Here is an 11,165-nt window from a genome sequence, read left to right on the forward strand (position 1 = left end):
TGTAAACTTTGTTCAATGCTTTTCATTATATTCCATTACTTCTTTTTCCATTTCACCAATTAAGTCTTTGTCTTTTGTCATTTGGTATACAGTGTAGGCATATACTGAGGCAGAAATTCCAAGTATTCCCATTGCTATGAAACCATTTCTGTAACCAAATTTTTTACGAAAAACAGCATACTGCTTTTTGTTATAATCATTTATAAGAGTACGTTGGGCAGCAGTTAAATTATCACTTGACAAGTCAACTCTTCGCATCTTTGGGTGATTCTGGTCCACACTTGGGGTTTGGGGAGCAGACATCTTTTACTAAAACTGTGTACACAGTTAATCAAAAGCTGCAAAATATAAAACCGGTATAACAGAACTACAACTGTGGCATGTAGTAGCTTATTTGGTAGCTTAAGCTTAAAAAACCTGACAAAACAGGCCAATATACATGTGTTTTGAAGTCATACAAGTGCCATTAGGCTACTAAATGTGGATGCACAAGAACACAACGAGCAAAGAGTAAAGCATAACAAACATCACAGATGTTGAATTGATGTAGCCTACCCTTTCCCTTGTCCCAAGTGTCTCAGCACAGGTCCAATATTGAAAGCTGTAAAAGTGCCTACTACACTTTCTGCCTTGTTTTAGAAAAATCGTATAAAGCAAGATAATTAGAACTATTTTCACCACATGTGCTGGTATCATGTCAAAGGTAAAGTGTGATATGATACTTTTTTTTCAAAAAAAGATCATCAAATTTGAAAAATACCACTTCGGAAAAACAAATCTATTTCCGACCCATTGAATGCTATGATTGATGTGTAATGAAAAATTCTCTAAGTTGTGTTTGAAAGTATTTACGTTTCATATATACAAATACATCACAACTTCATGTAGTAAAGTGTTCCATTTGTTAATCAATCGATTAGAGATTGAATGTCCTCGAAGATTTGTTTGATATATTTCTTTGCATACCGTACGGTACCTACGCTATATAAAAACTTGTTGTTGCCTCTAGATGTTGGATTGCTTTTTTGGGGAAATTGCTTTCTCGTCTGATTGCATGACTGGATGCATTCAGAAGTTGATTTCTTTCTGAGGGTTAAAACACGTTTCCAAATTTTAATAATTTAAAGAACCAGTTAGCCTATAGATTTATCTCTGTATAAGGCGAAGCTGTCCTTAAATGCATTGCGCAAGTGCACACTTTGAGAGTACAGAACTTAGTTAACTAAGCTATGGGGGACGCAACAGATTTTGAACAATGTAGCTTAATTCCGATGGGTAGTGCACTCTAATCCACCGCTTTCTGTCTCTAAAATTGTTAAAATTTCTGTTTGCTGCTCTTACAAGTTACAGATACATCCTCGTCCTCCTATTTTTGTGGTCTGATTCTGAATCTCAGACTTCAGCGACCTTTGATGAAGTCGTGTTGCTAAAGATACTAGGACTAGACCCTGAACCTGAGCCAGACTCTATCAGACTGTCAGAGTGACTCTGACTGACTGACTCAATGACTCTTTTGTGAGGTGTTACCAGACTTCGCTATCGGATAAATTTCCTCACGACCGTAGCACAATTTCTTCAAACGCAACTTCTTGTCACCGACATTTTCCACCAAATTTCCAGTTTTATCGATATTAAAGTAATCTCCAAAAAAATTTTCATTTTTTTTTAAACAATTTTATTGGCGCTCTTGGCGTGATTCCTATAAAGAAAAAAACAAATTTACCCAATTGGGGACAAAATTGCTATCTGGCAACACTCATGTAGAATGATGATGATTAAATTAATGTTGCCAGAGAGAGAGAAACCTTTTATTTTGTCTGTTGCAACAATAGTACGGTACAATTATACACAATACGAATAAAATAGTACCATAGCTATCTAAATACCACAACAGACAGGAAGCAGCGAAAGACTATATCAGTCATCGAGTCAGCTGCTTCCCAGTTCTTAATGTGACAAATGTCAAGCATCGGCAAATTACGTTGAAACAAGATAGGCTGATGTTCAGTAATATTAATGAAAGAAAAGAAATCATGTGCTGCTACGATCCTCAAGTGAAGTCCTGTGGTGTTATTCAAATACAAACTTTATTCCGGGTGATTAAAAATAGGAAAAACTTTTGAAATCAATAAACTCTTGTAGCAAGGGCGTTTAAACTTCAGTGCAACCAAGAAAAGTTCAAGCCAATAAATAGTACAAGGCTACGAGTAAAAACATTTTCAGTAGCAGTATTACAAAACAAAAATTATCACAATTTAAAAAAAGGTATAGGCCTATTGTTTTGTCATAAGATTCCACAAGATTCCATAAGATTCCAGATTCCTCAAATTCACTAAGATTCCATAAGATTCCACCAAATAAATTTCATTCCAAATTGATTGATGGAATCTTTATAGGCTACTCGAACTGGGAAAGCTTCTATGAAAGCTAAATCCTGTCAGTTTTGCGTACTTGTAGAGATTGACAGATAGAAGTTTAGAAGTTTCCGATTTTTACTTGCTTTGTATTGTTGTCTGGAAATTATTTTATCCATCAGGTGCGGTCAGGGCCTCCGAGAGAAATCAGCACTGGTCGGGAAACAACACGAAAATTGGGTCCCATATTATTTTTTAGCAAATATTGCATTGCATGTTCGTGTTAAGCTGAAATTAGCATACTTTCCTCAGCATAAAAAGAACTTCGTTCAATGTAAAAATCATCAATAGGCTATATAATCACTGGATTACAGTTGCAGCAAAAATGCCATTGAGGCAAACTATTTTGTCTAGAAAGCTTTGTAAACACACCATAGGCCGACAGGCAACGAAAATAGTTCAACCAAGCATTTAATTCAGGAGTGTCCAAACTTTTCCCACGCGAGCCAGATTTGATAATAAGTGTTCGCGGGCCAACAGCCACAATAATTTTTCTGAAAACTGCATGTTGAATTTATATGATTTTTGTGTGTCTATACAGGCCAAAAATAACACATCGTACAACAACAGGTGAGAGCCATACAAAACGTCTCGTGGATCGGAGTTGGCCCGCGCGCCGGACTTTGGACATCCCTGATTTAATTCAACCTTTTCTGGACTTTTTGCAATGCAAAGTTACGGATCATAGCATCAAATGATAAAATTTTGCGACGTCTGAATTGATGCACAACATGTATACAGTAGTAAGCCTTTTCAATCGGTTTTGAGTCATAGGCCTACTGGAACGCAAACAATTCTTTACAAATTTCAGTAGCCTAATTGCTAAAACCACGTTCTCAAAGCACAACCGTTGGAGGTAGCTACCGAACACAAAAAAAAATCATAACAAAAATATTTGGAAAAATCTTTCGAAAGTTGCAATCAATGATTCCTTGTGTAGAGATTATGGGGTGGTTCGTTCTGGTTTTCAGCTGAAGTTTGCTGTGTGACTTTCTATCAAAAGTACCAACTCATCCAAAATGTCTTGAAAAATGTCTTTGTTGTAGCCTACAAATGGTTTAAATTTGTCCCACATGCCCGCACCTGCACAACAGACATAGCCTACGATGAAATTTTCATGGAACTTCAAACTCATCGTCGATATGTTTAAGTTTTTTGATACATTTGTCAATTCCAACAACTATCGAATCCCCTTTGCAATGTACGGTAGAATACATTTCCTTCGAATGATTCAGCTAGTTAAGTGGAGTTATAAAATCGTTCTGTCCTCAGGAAAACAAAGTCATTTTCTTTGAAATTTATAATTGCCACTGCAACTTTAGCTTGCGAGTAGTAGCCTACTCTTCTCAGCTTTTTCTTACTTAGATTACATCTTCCTTTAATTTCATTAAATGCATCAGTGAATCTTGTTTAGGACCGTAATCCACATAATACAAAGCAGTCACAAATTTAAAACTGCTAGTTGTAGGCTACTTTAGCATTGACTCAGCTTCCAATCAAGCTCTTGTTGGTTCCAACTTGGTGCATTTAAGAAACGTCTTTAGAGCTTCAATTGCAGAAGGGTGATGTAAAGCAATAAAGCATTGAGTTTGACTGCACCACGCCTTGATTACCCTCTCGAAGTCAATTTTCTTTGCAAGATGATAGGACAGCTTTTTTTAGATTTTTCAAAATTTTTCCTCTGACTGGGCTATAACTTTAAAGATGCCACAAGCTTACAGATAATCAATTATTCCAAAAATGATAAGACATATGAACAACGCTGTCTGTAGGCAACATTATGAATTCCAACTAGATTTAAGCAACAACATCCATATACAAAAAACTCAAATAAAGAAAAAAACTCACTACCTTCCAAAATCACATCATGAGAAGCATGACCAACAAAAGGCTACTTGACCACACGAAAACAGAAGATCTCTTAACTATGACAAAATTACATCCAATTGCAGCAATAAGTTAATAAAATCAAAAGTTTTAAAACTGTTCGGCCACACTAAAAGATCACAATTCGGAATCAGCAAAGTTTGCACAGAAGGAAAAGTAGAAGGAAAAAGAAAACGTGGCAGACAACCAAAACGATGGCAAGACAACATCCAATCATGGACCGGGCTCAACTTGGTGACACTGGGCGAGCTGGCTTAAAATCGCCACTCTTGGAAGCAAATAACTCATGTTGATGCGCAATCTGCTGCAGGCGGAGAGAATGACTGATCATGATCCATAAACAAAAAATATACAGGATTTACTTTCTTTAATCGTGCTTGGAATGATACCTTTAACTTTCCCAGATAACTTATGTTGAATACAACATCCTATGCCTGGCCAACGCAGATTTTGAAGTTAAGGTTCAGTTGTCAAGCAAAAGTAGTTCCCGCTTAGCTAAAACAGCGCCAATTTTCAAGTTGGAACTATCAATACAATCGAAACCGTTCAGTGATACAGAAATCATTTTAGCTTCAGATTTTACGTTTTGAAGCTGTTCAACATCGCCTACCTTAACACGAAAATGATTTGTTCTTGATGAGAAGCATCGAGAGTGACATTTACAATGATTGAGAAATACTTGGAACTACGCACTTCATTTAAGAATTTGTTGATTATTTAGTTGGTACATTTTTACTTTAGTACTAAAAATGGGCCCCCCTCAAAAGTGCAAAAACAAAAAACTACTCGTTTTTCCTTTACAATGTTTTGCTAGGGGGGAAACTGGCCCGACTTCCCCCCCCTCTCGGAGCCACTGGGTGCGGTTGAATGGAGAGCAGTCCTGAAATATGCTGCTCAAGCGCACACCCCGAGAGTCGAATCAGCCTCGATTGATCTTGAAGCTTCTTCGTTTATGAAGTCACGCGCCAAGTTCCGCTAACCAAAAGACCCTGAAATTTATCAAAATTTGGAGAAGATAAGACCTCTTTTAGCAATGTTACTTGGTGAATCTGTATTCTATTAATCTAAGAAGTGAATTACTCGGCTACCTTCATCTTTGTCACTCACTACCTATTATTATACAATTTCATTTCAGACAAAAATGTCAATATTAAACATAAAAAAGACGAAACAAGCACACTAGACAGAGTTGTAAATTGAAGATCACAATTTAGAGACTGTTGATGAGGTCTGCAGCGCTATCGTTGTCTTCAAATGCTGTAGCTTTTTGTGACCAGTAGACTAAATAGCCTACCTAAGTAACTGTTTATCGCACGTGGTTTGGTTTTAAATCATTAACCTTGGATTGACAAAGCCTTGTTAGGTTATTTCTGGTGGTTTCGCATACTGTCTGGTGTTTCAGACGTAGAGGCTATTGACGCAGGGCCAGTTACCGAAATTGGCTGAATGAAGTATCCGCGGAATTATTCCATCCACTAAGTGTTGCTGAATGGAGAGGAGGCTAGTCCTGAAATGCGTTGTTCAAGCGCACACCTCCAGAGTCAAACCAGCACCGCGTGATCTTGAGTCGAGCGCTTAATCATTGAGCTAACTCAGCTGGACTTGTTCGTCTAGCTCCCGACAGATCAGTGGACGAAAAGAAAAAATCTTAATCGAACAAGCAAACCAATGTGTGTTCATCTTCACGTACGTCATTAGGTACGGTGTTTCCTCCTGATTTTGATTATCGATATAAACCTATATTTTGAAAATTTTGAAGATATTTTGAAAATCGATATAAACCTACCAGCACGTTAACGAACGGGAAAAGGTGGCAAAACCTTGAAAGGGTTAAAACGTGCCTGAATGAAAAAATGAATGGTCCTGGGTCTTACTTTCCAACGTCTGCAGAAAGGTCAGACTTTGTACACTGGGTTAACCTACTCTGCAAACTGCGCATGAGCCTGTCTCTACAATGAATGATTTGCTCTTTGCTTAATTTGCATTCTAAATCATTTAAACTCTTCGCCAAATCAATGCAGGCCGATTGAAGCTTTTACCTATGGCTTAGCCTTAGCGTACAAGAAAATACTAATCGCTTTGTGTGAATTGATAAAAGGCTAGAAACGTGACAATTCAGCCCAAAAAACAAGTAGGTTGGCTATAACTCCAACACATGCAATCAATCCAAAGATACACTTTTATTATCATGCAGTTGTGTGGTATCGACGCAATATTTAAAATATCCACTAATTACTGACACAGATAGGTTACAGATGCAGTGCTGTGTTTCATAGACTAAACCTAAAAATTGGAAATGTTGATGTGTTGATTTTATTTTTACCATCAAAGGGGAACAATAGGCCATGTGTCAGACATCTGGAAAAGGATGGAAGCGACAAAACGTGAAACGTATTAATGTTATGACGTGTTTGAGACTTATTTTTAATTATTTAAACGACATAAGTTACTTTATCAGCCCGTTTGTACATAAATGGTAGCCAAACAAGCATGTGGTGTGAGTACCGTGTACGCTTAAAGTGGTCCCATATGGCAATATCTGGAGTCGAATTGTTTCAGTAAGCTATGATAGTGGGCTAGCGGAAAAACGCAAATTTTAATTTTTGAGCGACAAAATATAAAAACATGTTTATTAGACGTGGTATACGAAAATGCATGGCCAAGACACCGTGCGCAACACTTCAGAACTGAAGTCGATTGCAGATAAACGTGTCACATGGGTCCTACATCTGTCAAAATTTTTTTATTCAATTGTTTCAGTGTACAAGTGTTTTTATCATGAGAAGCTAAAAAAAAAAAATAAGCATTTGATCAAGCATTGTTTAAACTAAATTCTTTAGTTCAAACAATCAATAGGATTCTCTACGACTTATGTAGATTCAATAATTTTCATTGGCGGGTGTTACTTTATCAACTATCACTCTGCTAAGATTTAGATTGCAAAATGAAAAAAAGCATTTACACTGAAACAATTGAACACTGAAAACATGTGAAGAAACCTTTTAGGCAAATGTAGAACCCAAGAATCTGCAATCGACTTTAGCCTTCAGTTATGAAATCTTGTGCATGATGTCTAGGCTATCTATTTTCCATTTACAAATAAGAAAACAAAAAATACGCCAGGCTAGGCTTAACTTATCACGTACCATGCACGGATACTATACCTGGACAAACAGTATGAAGAAAAAAGATTGCAGCAACAGTGGATAAAGTTACCTTATGCTTGAAAAGCGGGTCCCAATCTCCCCATGAATCCGTCATTAGCCAAGGATGTTGCTTTAACAAATGCCTTATGGCTGGGTTGTCAGAATGTCATAACGAGTTATAGAAGATAACTTGACAAAAGGCGCCAGATCTGGCTATAACAGGGGGAAGAAACAAAAATATGGCGTTGTATATTATTTGAACAATCCTTAGCTGCTAAAACGCAAAGCACACATAACATGGCAGAATACAACGCAACAGCTTTCTGCAAGCCTTCAAATAGACTACGCGTTGAAATCGCAAACCTAAAACAGTGGGTGAAACGTGAAATAAAATAACCATTTTCTGTTGCAATAATTTGTTTTACAGTAAAAAACCAAGCAGTTTTCATTCAGCAAATACAGTAACTCTATTGAAAAAATAATCATTTGCAAATGTTTACTTGGAGCAAGTACAGTGGTATAAATTGAATAGAAATAGCTTGAAAATCAATAAAATATCTTGTTTAAAATCCACCTGTTTAATAATAAATAAAATAGAGCAGTGATTGAACGTCGAACCAATGTATTGAAAAAGCAAATCGGTTGTAAGCCCAAAAAAGGTTCTTACCACAGACTATGAAAGTAAGTTCCTGTGTTTCTTGACGACATAGAACTAACTATGAGGGAATACTGGGTCACACCACTTGGTAGCACCTAACCAACATTTGTAGCTGAGAAACGCATTGTTTGATTGGATTAATGTTTTTTTAATAACACCAATATTCGGATTTGTAGTTTGCAACGAATGACTTATTTCGTTAGTTGAACCGAAACTGCACGGCTCAAAAACGGTAAAGTTTTCTTACAGATGTTGAAGGCCAAATCGGTAGGATATTGAAAGAAGGTACTTTTGAATAGCTTTGGTGAAATGACGACTAAAAAGTAACATCACGGCATGGACACCTAATTCTTTACAAATAAAATAAATTTAAAAAGTCGAAAACCAACAAATTTTGTTGGTTATACTCTGCAGTTGCGAAAATGCCATAAACATTAGGACTGTGGTAAAGTGTGAGAGTAACAATAGGGAGCAATGCCAACTGTAACACTACACTACGGTTGTGCTGAAGAGGTTACGGTTGTGTTTTATTAGTGTTTGTTGCTTCACAAGATCACACCACCACCTTCCTCTACTGTTGAGTGTTTCTGTACAGTGCATAGGTAGGTAACATTCAAGCTCACTGCATTAGCCCGCCGCTGATTAGGGCGGCACAAAATTATCTCAGCTAACCGATCTACAGATGCAATGTTAAAACTATCGAAAGTGGGAATACTTTGAAGCGGTATATTTTAAAGCAAACTAAAACATCAATTTTGATACACGTGTTGGGATAATTTGGTAAAGCAAAAAAATAGGTAGAACAATACATGAAAAATCTCACACAAAAAAATACGAAATGCCGCGCATAAATCGTAAAAGGCTAAAAAGTAGGAGATGTACATTTGCACACTACAAAGTTCATTGTTCAAGAACTGGAGATGATGTTTCTGAACACTGACTCCAGGTTTAAAAATTAACACGGACACTAACAATTTTAAATACAAAAATTCTCTTGCATCACTTTAACAATAATAAAAAAACCAATAAAAGTAGTATCGCAACAGAAATATACAATAGTCACAAACGAGGACACATGCTACATCCCAGACAACAATATCCATCATTTTTACATTGATTCAAGTCTGCAAACGTTGAATCAATGTAAAAAAAATGCTGATTTGCAGTCTGGGACATGACAGCCCTTGCGCAGGAGTTCACTAAACGGGGTCAAGTCATGCGAACAAGTTTGCAAAATTCGTACAGGTGATGACGTAAATATAAGCGGTGCAGTTTTGCCTTCGAAAAGTCAGCCAAAGGTAGACGACGATGAATGAGTAAAGAAAACTCTGGTATCTTAACACCTTAAAATCTAGATTGTGTAAAACAGGGGTGTGCAACGTGCGGCCCGCGAAGAAAAATTGTGCGGCCCGCGAAACACGTTTATAATTTAATTTAGTCTGATACGTGCAAACAATTCATTATAGAGTGGATTATTGTACATTTCGCACCTTCTGTTAACCATTTTAGAAATCTTCCACCCACCACCGTTCATCCAATTGTATTTAATTACTTGGAACATCAGATGCACAGAATTGCACAGAGAATAGCTCAAACTATGAAACCGTATTCTGACGGTAATTTTGTGAAGCAGTGTCTTATCGATGTCGCAGAAGAAATGTGCCCTAAAATGAAAAGTGAGTTTGAGAAAATAAGTCTGTCGCGGTGGACGATAGCAAGGCGTATAAACGATCTTGCTTGTAATATTAGTGACACTCTCAGGGATAAGGTGAAGAACTTTGTTTCATGAAGTTTTGCGATCGATGAAAGTACGGACCAGAAGGATACAGCACAGTTGGCCATATTTGTAAAAGGAGTGGACAAAGACTTGAACGAAACGGAAGAGCTTCTGTCACTACAGTCAATGAAGGGCACGACAACTGGTGCTGACATTTTTACTGAAGTAATTGATGCTTTTTGACCAGTTCGAACTGGACTTGTCCAGCTTATGCGGAATCGCAACTGATGGTGCTCGATTCATGTCCGGAACTGGCATTCGATTCATAAGTCTCTTGAAGTCTGCCTTGAAGGAGAGAAAAATTGATGATGACATAGCAATTCTTCATTATATCATTCACCAGCAAAACCTGTGCGAAAAATTGTTGAAGTTCAAACACGTCTTGAGCCCGCGGTTAAGGCAGTAATTTCATTCGAGCACGAGGGCTCAACCATCGTCAGTTTCGAAAGTTTCTGAATGATCTCAAAAACGACACATAAAGATCTACTTTACTTTTCCGAGGTGCGCTGGTTAAGCAAGGGCTGCATGTTGCAACGATTTTGCAAACTGCGAAGAAGTCGTGAATTTTTTGATTTTTACCGAAAACATCTCAACCAAGACGACTTTCCACATTTGAAAAAATTCATGGCTTTAAAAATGGCTCTTTTTGGCTCAACGTATTTGTGCGAACAAATTGTTCCTAAAATGGGCGTCATAAAATCTCCCTATCGATCGGTTCTGACAGGCGAACACCTAGAAAATGGACTTCGACTAGCGAGCACTTTCAATAAATTTGAAAAAAGTCGTCGGGAAAAGAAACCAGCTGCAAATTTCTCACTGAACTCGTAGTCGGTGTGACAATAAGTTTGAATAGCAGTTTTCTTCAGAAATTTATGCGTCTTAATTTATTATTTCTGCAAGGAGATAACCTCTAATAATGCCATAAGAATAACATGAATAATAAAAAAAATACTTTTTTGTGCCTGTAACTACTAGAAAGTATATGCTAAATAAACGTGCGGCCCGCGGTTTTACACAGATATTTATATGTGGCCCTCCTGTAATGAAGGTTGCACACCCCTGGTATAAAAAGATAAATTCATTAATGTGTAACACAGATTTTTGCGTTAAGATAAGATTTTACGATAAGACAGATTTAGTTGCTGACATCTACAGCATAACGAGTTAATAAAATATGTGTAACTTTGTAGGCTTAGCGGAAGATGGCGAAGTTTGGCATGTTAATACTGTATAACATTAACAAGTCCATATAACGGCAATATCTACTATAAAGTATAAAACCG

Source organism: Aplidium turbinatum, chromosome 2 (assembly GCF_918807975.1).
Source record: "Aplidium turbinatum chromosome 2, kaAplTurb1.1, whole genome shotgun sequence".
NCBI classification, from domain to species: domain Eukaryota; kingdom Metazoa; phylum Chordata; class Ascidiacea; order Aplousobranchia; family Polyclinidae; genus Aplidium; species Aplidium turbinatum.